The sequence below is a fragment of the Sinohyriopsis cumingii genome, chromosome 14 (assembly GCF_028554795.1).
Source record: "Sinohyriopsis cumingii isolate HCF-2022 chromosome 14, ASM2855479v2, whole genome shotgun sequence".
Lineage (NCBI taxonomy): Eukaryota > Metazoa > Mollusca > Bivalvia > Unionida > Unionidae > Sinohyriopsis > Sinohyriopsis cumingii.
This window is the reverse complement of record NC_142974.1, coordinates 15,676,582-15,691,298: the sequence shown is the minus strand read 5'-3', so window position 1 is coordinate 15,691,298 and position 14,717 is coordinate 15,676,582. Positions and strand designations below refer to the sequence as shown.

The 14,717-nt window shown below is 32.8% G+C and overlaps 1 long non-coding RNA gene across 4 annotated transcripts in view; it reads right to left on the bottom strand.

Annotated features, from left to right (window-relative positions):
• Positions 1-381: 381 nt before the first annotated feature.
• The window catches only part of LOC149783314 (uncharacterized), a 29,147-nt gene continuing 14,811 nt past the window's right edge, over positions 382-14,717 (bottom strand). For 3 of the 4 annotated variants that reach the window (XR_016414006.1, XR_016414007.1, XR_016414008.1), the window contains 2 exons: positions 2,443-2,633; positions 382-1,501 (listed from right to left, as the gene is read on the bottom strand). This is a non-coding gene — a long non-coding RNA (uncharacterized LOC149783314). Of the gene's footprint in view, positions 1,502-2,442; positions 2,634-13,143; positions 13,358-14,717 lie in introns of those variants that run through there. The other variant, XR_016414005.1, reaches the window with a different exon arrangement.

The window sequence follows — 14,717 nt, the reverse complement described above, 5'->3', positions numbered from 1 at the left end:
TCTACAGTTGCGTATTTTGCATAGGGTTAGGATTTTAAAGAAAAGGAATTTCCACAGCTTTCCTCACTGGTATACTGGCTTTTAAAAAAGACCTCGTATATCTTAGGTATAATTAAAATAACCTTTAATTCCCTTTATTTTGGTGTATGATTGATGGGTGTACTATGGGTTATAGATTATAGAGCTTGGCTTTACTTCATATGTACATCTTTCAAAAAGTGCTAGCTCTACTTGGTCATTTTCACTTCCTGAACTTAAGAGGTAAATTGTATAAAAAAGAGACGATAACTTTATTTTACATTTTATATATTTGGCAATTCATTCATTGCACTTTCAGAAGCTGGTATTGTCTAGTCTGGCAAAATTCATTTTCCCTATTTTAATAGCTGCTATGTATAGTGTACTTTAGACTAATTCAGGCTGATTTTTTAACACAAGGGAGCAGTCATTTTAGTTAGCAGTGTGCTTAAATCATGTAAAATTTCCAAAAGCACAATATCCAAAGAAATATCATCCACATTGCATTACTGTACCATAAAGGTATGTCATCATTCTCTCCATTGTGCATGTTTTAAATGCGAACTACTTCACCTTACATACGTCACTCTCTCTAAAATTCTTTCAAACACCACGTGGGACATTGAGTCATGTAAAACTCATAACTTTATATGATATCAGAGAGACTCCCAAAAGTCAACATTACGTTTATAAACGTTGATACATAATAATTATATCCAAACAACTCGTTGTATATATTATTATTTCAGTCTTGTCATGAGTTCTCTATCAAATGAAGATTCGAGAAATAACTTTAATGCATAAAAAGTAAAAACAACTTTAATACTGTTAAAAGCCAGTTGTATTTGCTTGGCCGAGCGGTGTAAAACCCTGGCGCGATTCCGCTAGAAGTCATAAGCTTACCCGAAATTTTGAAAGACTTCCATACAACCCCAGTGTTAAATTAGAAAGCCCAACGTGTCCATTCTACAAATAAATTTTACTCTGATCAATGCAAGATCATAGATCTCACAACTTTACGATTGTCTATCAACCGCACATCTGCATGGTTTCTCTTCATCAACTTTCCGTACCGTCAGCAGTTCACGTCGTAGAAACTATACAACTACCCCTTAACACAGAGAACCATTTTTACTACGCCACCTTAGGCCAGTCGAACCATGGTTTCGGGCCACATTTTGCCTGTGAAACTGCATCACATCTGCCACCATGACGACATGAACGGTATCTGCCGAGTCCTTCTTGTTTATTCTTTTGTTTCCAAACATAAATACTGCAACTGCAGCCACGCCACCAATGTACACCACTAGATTTTAATAGGGACTATGGGACGACAGCGACACTCATGCGGCTCTGACCTGAATTTACCAAAAGCTAACCATGTCATCATGGAAACTCACTAACACTTCACTCCGTGACGTTTGCTCCAAAAAATTTGCTAATTAATTCGGGCTAAGGAATATTTTCTTTGAACCGAGCTCTCCTAAAATCAAACAAGTAATCAGAAATATCAAAAAATTCCTTAAAACGTGGCGCTATAACCAAATGCGCATACTCTGAATTTATTATAATACAATCAATAATATTTGCATATATGCTTTATATATATATATATATATATATATATATATATATATATATATATATATATATATATATATATATATATATATATATATATATATATATATATATATATATATTGACTTTTCAAAACGTTACAGTACCATATAGTAAACTTTTATAAGGTCGTTTTGTTTCAGTCAATATATATATATATATATATATAGAGAGAGAGAGAGAGAGAGAGAGAGAGAGAGACTTTTCAAAACGTTACAGTACAATAAAAGACAACATTTTTAAGGTCGTTTTATTTCAATCAGATATGAAGAACCTTATTAATTTGCCATTTGCATCTTTTAAAGGACATGAATGTCGAAAATATCGATACTATATCCAAGTAGAAACTTAGGTAATTATTGGTGCATTCACTATCCACATATCCTTCTATTTGTACCTCCAAGCAATCATAGCACTACATACTTATACAGTGTATTAATTATATAGATAGTTTGTAAAGACCCCTCCCCCCCCCCAAAAAAAAAAAAAAAAAAAACCATTGTAACGTAGATGAAGAATCTTTTCGCCTATAAGTCAACATCTATACAGTTTATGGTGCTTTTTTGAAGAGTTTTAGGAACGACCTCAACAAACAAAACAGCCGAGATGGACATTGTTACATACATTTCCATATTATCGTTGTGAATTAACATTTCAACCACATCCATCCGATATATACGTACCATACTAACTACTACTGTATATATCAATTTAAGAACATTTAAAAAAAGGAGCTACTTGCCAATTATAGCAATGAGAAATTCATAGGCAATTCGTGTGTCTGTCTTGTCAATTTTGACTTACCTGGTTCTTGAACACCTTTCAAAGAATACACATCGTTGATATCGATGCATACATCTAAGACGCAATATTTCCAAAGTCCAAAATGAAGTGGTGTCTGTGAGATCCAATTAGGAATGGCAATAGCAACTATGTCAAGAATAAGAGACAACGCGGAACATGTCAGTGATATGTAGCTTATGATTCCTTCCATGCTGAAAATAAATTTAAAAATAAATAAATAATAAATAAATAAATAAATAAATAGATAAATAAATAAATAAATAAATAAATAAATAAATAAATGGTTTGATGGAGTGTTATGTCTATTTGATTTAATTTAGATCTGATTTAACAGTTTGTAAGTTTGAAAAGTTCTCGGAGTAGAATGATTGGTTCTTATTAAGGACATACTACGTGCTATTGTATATGATATGATCACGTGAACTTTATCCAGGCATCTGTTTTGCATACAATTCAACAATTCGAGTTTTAAACAATTGCTTATAGAAATAATATCAGCTGACTTCTAAACACTGACACGTAAAGGTGTTTATCTTGTTGTGTCATTTTGGGAATTACATTTTAATGTTTGTTCAAATTATTTTGGATTCAAAAGTATTAATTCGTTTCTCAGGAAATATATTTATTCGGATTTCAAACAACGGATTACTTGTGTTTCTACAAACTTTAGACCACAAAACAATACAGTATACAGGATACGGCATCACCTTCTATCTTGGATTCATCGTCGGGTCTCGAATTTGAAATCATTTGAACATTTCATTATTAGGACTTCTAGAAAAGTAATTCGGGGATTATTCTTTGTTATTTTTGGATTTGATTCTTAAAACCGTATATTTTGTTCGCCAATTTTTATACTATTTTTCCAGAGAAATAAATCATTTGCTAAATTTTTCAAAGCTTGTTGTTTTCACTTTGTCTTGTGTTACTGTTTATTCGATCCTAAACAGGCAACATCAGAGGATAGAAAAATAAATAGATAAATAAATAAATAAATAAATAGCTAAATAAATAATGGATATATCAGCAACGTAAAAGTTAATGTAATTATTATATGGAGATGAAAAACGAAGATAACACACACACACACACACACACACACACACACACACACATCGCCATCCATCCATCGAACTGTATGCAGGCATGCACATATGTATGAATGGGTGTCCGTGTGTCTGTCTGACTATAAAATGTCCGTCTGTCTGTCTGACTATAAACATAAATGCCGTTTCGTATTTACCCATGAACCAAAGAACATGTACCTAATAATTCTCTCTATTTCCTGCATTAAATTCATGAATGGCTCTGTCATATGCAAATTCATCATGCGATGTGTTAATTTTTTCTGTAGATATGTCTGTGGAAATTTGGTCTATAAGCTAAAGATGGTTTTTGTCTTTATATTGACAATTTGGTCTATAAGCCAAAGATGGTTTTTGTCTTTATATTGACAATTTGGTCTATAAGCTAAAGATGGTTTTTGTCTTTATATTGACAATTTGGTCTATAAGCCAAAGATGGTTTTTGTCTTTATATTGACAATTTGGTCTATAAGCTAAAGATGGTTTTTGTCTTTATATTGACAATTTGGTCTATAAGCTAAAGATGGTTTTTGTCTTTATATTGACAATTTGGTCTATAAGCTAAAGATGGTTTTTGTCTTTATATTGACAATTTGGTCTATAAGCTAAAGATGGTTTTGTCTTTATATTGACAATTTGGTCTATAAGCTAAAGATGGTTTTTGTCTTTATATTGACAATTTGGTCTATAAGCTAAAGATGTTTTTGTCTTTATATTGACAATTTGGTCTATAAGCTAAAGATGGTTTTGTCTTTATATTGACAATTTGGTCTATAAGCTAAAGATGGTTTTTGTCTTTATATTGACAATTTGGTCTATAAGCTAAAGATGTTTTTGTCTTTATATTGACAATTTTGTTCAAAGGTTGCGAACTAAGTGTAATCGGGGTATTTTCATCAAGGAGAATATATCAGATTTGTAAATTTAATGGCTACTCAGAAAATAAGCCTTATAACATATGTTTCAAAATTTTTGTATTTTGCTTTCAAAGTAAGAGAGTAGCTGTTCAAACGTATAAATATCAACACCTCAACAAATGTATTCTGCTATATTCTTTATGGCGCACTCTGTATTATACTCTGTTTTATTATGTTTTGTAATTTTGGTCGGATGCCTAAAGTGCTGATTACAATTTATGTTATGTTTTATTCTTTAAAATTAATTTTGAATGGATGTTTTAGTGCTTATCATTTTAGCGAGAATGTGAAGCTTGTAATGACATTTTTGAGAGAGAGAGAGAGAGAGAGAGAGAGAGAGAGAGAGAGAAAGAGAGATATATCACGTTCTAAAATATGTTCATTAGAATGAAGTAATAGTTAAATGTGTTTAAAGGTTAATCTATGATGTCATAAATTAGTATGACGTAAAAGCATTACTTGATTGTAAAATGTATAGTAATGCTAAGTTATAAAAGCAACAAGTTATTTATAGTAACAAACATTTTTAGATCATACAACATAAAAGGTACTGGAACTAAACTTTTTACACTTTATTTCGCGGTTATATAAGTTTTTAAAAAAAGATATGTTTTGATGATAAACAGTATTAACAAACAATGTTTTTAAATTCAGATTTAAAATTTAAGTTCATATGACCTCAAGAACTACACATGCACAAGTTTAATAAAACATTATTCTTCATAACATTATCTCAACAGACAGATTAAACCTAAGGCATTTATAAAATGGGATATTTTTTTATAAAAATCGCAGAAGATCGACCTTATTGGAACGTATGACAAGATTAATTTTTTGCTGTTTTTGATGTCTTTTTCTACTGGACTAGGGGTTCAAAAACATGGAAATTTGTAAATATAAAATGTATGACGTGAGAGCGATAAGTTACATATATATATATATATATATATATATATATATATATATATATATATATATATATATATATATATATATATTCTTAAATCGCCAGGGGAACAAGTTGTGTTTAGTAAGTTAATATGAAGGTTTGTGTGATATATAAAAATACTTTGTAATAGTAATCATTTAAGCGATCAAAGAATAAATAAATATTCCGTACAAGTTTTTTAGCTTTTTATTTAATATATAATGCAGTGCAAACAATTCTTTTTGTACGATATGTAAAGTATATTGGACGAAAATTTAACTAATTTAGCTTTTATAATAATACAGAAAACATTGTCTTCCAGTACATACTAAGGATTCAACATAATTCTATAGAAACAGAATTAGAAATTATATTTCCTAATGTCAAACAAAGAGGAGAATATAATTAATTATTAAAAAATAAAGATTGTACAGTGAGTTTATATAATAATAATAATAATAATAATAATAATGAGGACTTTGTATAGCGCATAATCTTTAGAAGCTCTAAGCGCTTTACAACATTAGACAACACCTGTAAGATAAGAAACATAATAATATTATTGCAAAAACAAACAATACGAAATTAGAAAAATATTAAAAAATAAAAAACACGCTGAGAATATTTCAGGTAGGAAACATTATTAGGTCTTTAAGTTTGTACTTGCAGTCGAAATAAGTGAGCTTTGAGAGTCCTCTTGAATGTGATCACTGTGTCTTTGTGTCTAAGTTCAGTGGGCAATTCATTCCACGTTGCTCGGCCCTGGTGTGCAAACGAACGCTGTCCATATGACTTTGTTTTCATAGTGGGAATAATGAGTATACGATTGTCAGAAGAGGAGCGTAAGTATCTTTCTGGTGTGTACACATGGGTGTGGTCAGATAGGTATGTTGGACTAGAGTCCGACAGTGAAATGTAGCACAGAGAACAAATTTTGTGTTTGCTTCTGGATCGAATGGATAGCCAGTGTAGGGTACAGAGCAGCGGGGAGGTGTGGTGCTCTGATCGTGGTACTCTAAGTATGATCCGAGCAGCTGTGTTTTGAACTTTTTGAAGTTTCTGAACTAGATATTGAGATGAACCAGACATAATTGAGTTACAATAGTCCAGTCTTGAAAGTACTAATGAACACACAAGTGTTTTAGTGGCATCAACTGAAAGATATTTGCGAATTGAGCTGATGCGTCTCAGCTCAAGATATGCAGCCTTGCATATGTTCATGACATGTTGGTGCAGTGTGAGAGTGCTGTCCAGAGTAACACCTAGGTTTCGTACTGATTGTGTGAATTTAATGTTGGCGTTACTGATATTTATTGTTTGAGGTAAAGGATGTGAATGAGAAAGTCTTTGTGTTGTGATCAGAATGGCCTCAGTTTTATCATCATTCATCTGCAGCTTCTTACAAGTCATCCGTGATTTCACATCAGAAATGCACCTCTCTACACCTTGGATGGTAGCATCAACTTCAGTTGGGTGGCTAGATTTGTATATTTGGGTGTCATCAGCGTACAATTGGTGAGACACTGGATGATAATCTATGACATGAGTGTACAGAATGAAGAGAACAGGTCCAAGAACAGACCTCTGTGGAACACCACAACATAGATCCACTGGGCTGGAGTGTATTCCATTTGCAGATACAATTTGTGTCCTGTTGACCAAGTAGGACTTGAACCACAGTAAGGGTGTATCTTGAATGCCAAATACATGCTGGAGACGGTGAAGTAATATATCATGGCCTATTGTGTCAAATGCTGCAGACAAATCAAGGAGGGTGAGGACTGTAATCTTTCCGCTATCCAATGCAGAGAGAATGTCATTAACTACTTTTAAAAGAGTTGTTTTAGTACTGTGGCAAGGGCGATATGCAGATTGTACATTGCTAAAAGACTATTTGAATTTAGATGAGATACAAGCTGGGATAGAACAACCTTTTCTAAGATTTTTGAAATGAATGGGATATTAGAAACTGGGCGGTAGTTCTTTAAATCGTTATGGTCTAGTGTTGGTTTCTTCAGCAGAGGCTTTACAATGGCAGTTTTGAAAACGATGGGAATTCCCCAGATGAGAGAGAGGTATTAATAACATCAGTTAGTGAAGGCAATACTGGATCTAAGCACTCAAGCAGCAGCGATGTTGGAATTGGATCAAGTTCACATGACTTTTGGTGCACTCTTCATTACGATTGTACGTACGAAATCCATAGAGACAGGTTCAAATGCTGCTAATGGTTGCCGCTCAAATTCTGTATCCCAACTCTATGGTGAGAAGTCAATTGAAAGTGTGGTGTCAAGCTTATCTCTAATTGTTTGTACTTTGTCACGGAAGAAATTTGCAAACATGTCCGGAAGGTCGACTGGAGAGAAGGTAGTTGGAAGTGGTGTTGATTTGTTCCTTGACACTAGCTTATTAGTAATCTCGAAGAGCTCTTTGCAGCTGGAACTTTCCATGATCTTAGTAGTGTAGTGGGCTGATTTCGCTGCATGGACTATATTTGTGACATTCTTCTTAGCGACTTCATCGATTTGCTTATGAATAGTGAGTCTGGTGGAAAGCCAGAGCCTCTCAGCTTTACGGCGGTCTCTTTTAGCAGTGCGAAGCTGGTCCCTAACACTGCTATATCACGGAGAACACTTTTGAATTGATACTCTGCACTTGGTAGCTGGGGCATGTTTGTCAAGTAATGAACGCAGACAGTTATCGAGTTGTTCTGCGGTAGGAGGTAAGCAAGTTGTTAGGTTAGCTTGGATGTCGTGCATTAGTTTGGTTCTTTTTATCATACATAGGTTTCTTTTAGTAGCAGATAAAGGTGGATGGTTAGTGACTCATACGTCAAGATGGCCTATAATGCAGAGGTGATCTGATGCAAGGTCATGGGATACAATTAGAGAATAATTAGAAGAAAAAACAACAACCCAACTATTCAGTACCAAGACCAATGTTGCACGAAAAACTCTAAAAGTAGCTGAAAATGGCATTACATATATGTGGCATTGTGAAAAGGCAGATGTGAGCTATTTAAACTAATGCAGCGATGGTTACAATATATTTTAGACAGGGCCATATCAGGTCAGGAATTGGGCTGGTGACACAAATTTCAAAAGGACTTTCCTCTAAAGGGCACCAAACGAAACCTATGTTTAGTTTCTCAAAGTGTGTATAATACCCAATATAAGTGCGCAAGAATACAACGATGATAACATTTCAAGGGACAAGGGACTGTACCTTTGTGGGTGGGTGAATGTTTCTTTAAGTCCGGGGGTGTCAGGAAACCCCGGACCCTTCTCCCCCAAAATTAGGCCCTGGTAGATATTATAGGCAATTTTTTAAGTAAAACATTTGTAAAACCTTCAAAAAAACATAAATAATGAGACATCTAGTATTACTAATGAAAACAAAATTTGTTCTTGAGCATACTAATAATAGTGCCCCCCCCCCCTTACAATCTGATCTATATATTGAATCTATGAGCACTGCTCTATCGAAGCTTTGAGGATAAACAAGTTCTTAAATGAATAGATGTTAGTGCCGTTTTTATATGTCTTTGGTATGTTCGGAGTTCGAACCCCTGACCTTCCGCATCCGAAGTAGACGCCCCAACCCCTTAAGCCACCAGATCGATGTACTTTTTCTACCTTTTTTCAGTCCCGTATGCATCGTACTGTTTTCTACTTTTTCTATGCATTCTTCTAAGCCTGTTAGCAATCCAAGCCTAACTAATAAAATATTGAAGAGTATTTATCGTTATTTTCAATTGATAATTAAATTAAATAAATATGAAAGAAAATAAAATGACACATAAATATATCTTTATATCTGCCATTTTTCCATCCGTGATAAAAGTAATAATTAGTATTATTATAATATTTTTTGGATAAAATATGATAAAAACATTGTAATCTTTTTGTGAATGTTAATACCCAATATGTGTATTAAGTTCCGTTTGCATTATTATCTTTTTTTTTTGTATGGAGTAATTACTGATTTCTTAATTGTATCCTTTGTTTTGCTAATATATATGCAATAAACTGACACCGAACAGTGCGAAATTGCTATGTAGATACTAGTTTCGCACTGTTCGTTGTCAGTTGATTGCATTTATCTTAATCAATCCCTGACAAACGTGATTCCTTTCTGGACACCGTGCACTTGAAAGGATTGCTATTTACCATATGATTTGTATTATATATATATATATATATATATATATATATATATATATATATATATATATATATATATATATATATTTTTTTTTTTTTTTTTCTTCAACTAAGTATGGAGACATATTTTTACAAAAAATATAATTTATATTTTGTTTCAAAAAATGATAAATAGATACTCGTTTTTTATTTCAATCTAGGTTTGGAGTTTTAAACAAAAAACAAATTAAATAAAAAATATTAAAAATTATACAATATTTAAACATTGAAAAAGAAATGAAAAGGATATATGAATCAGAAATTTTATTTGTAACAAAGCTGCATCAACGTTTCATGAACCTTGATATCATTGCCATATTTGATCATTGAAAGAAAATTGAAAGCCAAAGTATCTGAACTGATAAAGTTTTATAAATAGGCCAATAAACCAATAAAATTACAAAACCTATTCTATTAATAACCTTACAGATCGAAGTGAGCAAGACAAAAGTGGAAAAGTATTAGTGCAATATATAATTCCAAACGAACTGCTCCCTAAATCTTTAAGATTATTCTGATGTTTTGGAAGGCAGGTAAGTAAGTAAATAAATATTTTTATGTTTTTAATCTGCAATTGTAACAATATCGTAGAAATTATAAATTAAAATAGAGAAAAATCTTTTGAACTCAATGCTTTTAAATGAAAAGAAAGAAATTTTTAAAAAAATCCAGGATTAAAGTAATATAACATATGTTAAACAGTCATTAAATGTCGTATTTAAATAATAAACAGTAACAAAAGAAAAAGTGATATATGAAGCTTTGACAAATAAAACAAATAATTTATTTCCCTGAAGAAGAAAAAAAAACCCACTGTAAAATGAGAAAATAAGAACTAACTATTGTATGGATCAAATGAAAAAAGTAACCCAATAATAATCCAAGAATTAACTTGTAGAAGTCCTAGTAAAGAAATATTCTAATGAATTCAAGTTGGACTCCCGACGAAACATCCAAGATGGAAGGTAATGACGTATACTGTAGCCTTTATATTATGGATGGGTCTACAGTTCTTTGTTGATTCCCAAACTAAATTGTGGTGTTTGAATTTCCGAATAAAATTGAAAGAAACGTCTTTGTCCAAGAATTTTGTATGAGCACTCAAATATTTCCAGAAAAAGAGAATTAATCTTTTGGAATCCAAAAAATTTGAATAAAAATTAAAATATAACTCCAAACTGGTCACAAACAAACACTTTCTTAGTGTTCAAGGTAAAAGCCCAAGCTAAGTAATATCTCTCTACGCACCTTAGTGAGAGAAAAAAAGATATTCTGTATTTAATTTACTATTAAACAATACAAAATCCGAGGATATCCAAATTTTAAATATTATGGCGATATAATCAAAATATATCCGAAATCGCTGATGTAATTTATAAATAAAATACAAATTTGTCGAAATAAAATTATACTTTACGAAAACATATGTATATATCCATTATAGAAACCATCTTAAATCTTTAAGCTTCTAAAATTGGTTGCCATGTTAGAGTTCCCTAGCTACCATGTAAAGTCAATGAGAGCGTGAGAGGTGAGATGCTCTCCACGTGCGATAATCAATACATGGTGACATAACTAAACATTTCTCACTGCCAGCTATGTTTAGTAAACAGGTTACTCATTTCAGCTCTTTGCAATTTTCGATATAATTTTTTTTACTACTTGAAATGTAGACTTTATGAAGATACTTTTCCTAGTCGAGTCCAGATGCAATTTATTGAAAGAAGTTTAATTCCCGCTGTAAATGTAAGGCTGGAAAACAAAAATGAGTATTCCAGGTCGACCTGTTGCCAATGTTTGACTAAACATCCTTAATCTATCGAAGATACTGCGTGTATTCACTTTCACACAGCCTGCACCTTGTTTATTATTCATATTCTATCTCGTCGTACTTTTCTTACGCATGACGTCACACATTTGGGTGTCACGTTTACATGTAAGAAGATTTAATTTAATGTCTAATGCTGGTCTTGTGAACACTCTGTCGGGAATGATGACGTTTGGTTTGCCAATACAATAATGATATAACAGCTTACTTATTCTACACCTAACCATGTTTTTACCAACAAAAGAGGCATACATATGCCATCATAATCTAGAAGAAAGAAAACCATATTCTCGTGTTTGTGCATTGTTTATCGCTCTCTTCTCAAACGTGTCTGGAACTTATTTTCCTAGAATTTCCCGTTTAAAACTAAGCAAGCGTGAACAACTATTATGTAGCCACACTTGACATGCAAAAGGTAATGGATAACATCTTCAGTAAGAACATTTTGTATCAGTAAGTTCTAACAATTGGTCCAATCCGTTTGTGAGCAAAATTGTCAAAGTATTGCTGTCATTCCCGCGCCATGTTTCCATCAAGCCCTTGCAAATAGTCTCGACAGAAACGGTTCAGCCGATTGTAGCCTGGCATTGAAGACAATCGTTCAGATTCATCCATATGTTTAAATCTTAATCACCGGAAAATATTACAACTGCACTATTGCTGAAAATTACACATCTACGTCTTCATCTCCAATGCGTCTAAAATTTCGTGTTATAGTTGCAGAGTACAGCTAAAGAAACTGAATTCATCCAACGTATTTTCTTAAGTTCATTCTGACGATGAATGAATGTATCAGACGAAGTGTAGCGGTTGTTATCTGCTGGTGAATGTATGTATCAGACAAAGTGTGTCTGTTGCTATCTGCCGGTGAATGTATGTATCAGACAAAGTGTGTCTGTTGCTATCTGCCGGTGAATGTATGTATCAGACAAAGTGTGTCTGTTGCTATCTGCCGGTGAATGTATGTATCAAGGTGTATTGATTGCTTTCTGCCAATGAATGTATCCATCAAAGTGTATTGGTTGTTATCTACAGGTATGCATCAGACACTGTATAGGTTAGTGTCTGACGATGAATGCATGTATGAGACGAAGTGTAGCGGTTGCTTTCTGAAAACATTCTTTATAATCTTTTAGTGTAAAAAGGTAAAGATCAATTTGAGTTGAACGATTCTCAAAAGAAACTTTGTTGCGCAAAACCACATTCCTTTTGAATTGTGTCAGTTACTTTCACGAGTGGAAAATATATGTTTACAATTGTTCGAATGAAAAATTCGAACGCATCAGTTACATACTTGAAAATCTTACCCTTACGTCCAAAACGAATATAAGGTGGCGGTATATTGTGAAATAAATTTTGTTGCGATCCAAACTAGAATTAAAAAAAAATGTCTTGATGTTTATTTAAAAAATCACATAATAGTACAAACTCAATTTCCCAATCTGAGATAACATGACGCTATTAAAATTATTAGAAAATGGATCAATCGAATACATTGAAATTAAAAAGCAGACTGAAACAATTTTCAAATTCAGAGATAACACAAAACCTTAAATATATAACTGAAAGGAACTAATACAGAAAAATATGAAAGTTAAAAGCCGTTCTGAAATCGTTGAATAAAGTATTTTGGTCTAATTAATCAGCGGGTGTATCGCAATATTCAACAAAACAAAACAAACCATCGATATTGAATCACTGAAAAAAAAGAGAGAACTTAGAGAACAAAAGCACACCATACCTTATTTCCAAGCGTAAATTTGACTTTAAGCTGCAGCTGACTACCTTCAAATGATGATATTTGCGCGATGTCGTTATCTTAAACGGGACCCAGCAGGTTAAACGCTCGTCCAATTACTGATAAACACTTTTAGAAAATACCTTATTCCCTGTTCTGTGAGTTGGTAGGTTGTAACTTTCGTCTTTAAGCTCTCTATTCTCTCATAATATTATATCGAAAAAGAGATTAAATTCTTAAATCCTATTTCTTAAACTTAATTTGAATATTGTTTTGAAACGGACGACCCTCAAATTATGATTTTGGCGTGATGTGGCTCTCATAATTGGTTTAAACAAGCTACGCCCATTTCCAAGTAATGATAAACATTTTTATGAAAAACCTTATTCCCGTCGTTTGAGTTGAAAGTGTTGTATCCATTTCGTGTATAATTTGCTTGTATGTATGGATGTAAAAAAGAGATTTGATCAGACAGAAGGGTGATGACTGTTAATGAAATAGCCTCTGATACCTTTGCATGTTGCACTTCATTCTAGAAGTATAAGTAAATTTCTTTTCCAATTATTTTAATCTTATTTCAGTGTGATGGACTTTTCAAGAAATGCATGAAGATAAATAACGCTCCAGATTCATTCACACCATTAATCAACACATACATCAAGATATGACTAGAAAATCACGATGAATCATTTCGGGCGATACGATTTTAATATATCTTGGTGGATATGTTTATTGGTGTGATATCACGAGAACGTTACTTAATGCAGTGACCTACGACAACAGTCGATGTCCTGTATGTAAGGTCAAAGTCGTAAATTAAGGTAGAAATATCTGACCTGGTATTTCACTTGATGGAATGTAATGCATAATATAAGGTAGTGTATGATAAGAAAATTTCTCTCGAGGCGCGATCTGTATGTTGCAAATCCGATTTTTAAAGCTGTCATGAAACAATGACTAAATTCTCAGGTGATGTTTTGCCGAGTTTCTCTCTATTTCGCATTCAGCACGTGATAGGATTTCTAACATCACACAAACGCTTACGTCATTTCCCCCGCATTACCCCTTTAGAAGTAGTCCTTGTAAAAGACGAATATTATCAGTATCGTAATAACTTAAGACATACTCAAGTGTTGACTTCATTAGAATGAGCATTATATATTACCCCGAAAATGTCGAATAAAAGAATTTTGAAGCCTGGCGAAAATGAATTCATTTTTATGAGGAAACTGCCCGAAAACTTGATTACGTTCGTGACGTCATAAACATGTTATGGGGGCGCTCACCAGTTAATATGTACTTTTGAGAGAGTGACGTATGTAAGGTGAAGTAAGGTGATTTAAGCACACTGCTGACTAAAATGACTGCTCCCTTGTGTTAAAAAGTCAGCCTGAATTAGTCTAAAGTACACTATACATAGCAGCAATTAAAGTAGGGAAAACGAATTTTGCCAGACTAGACAATACCAGCTTCTGAAAGCGCAATGAATGAATTACCAAATATATAAAATGTAAAAAAAAAGTTATCGTCTCTTTTGTATACCACTTACCTCTGAAGTTCAGGAAGTGAAAATGACC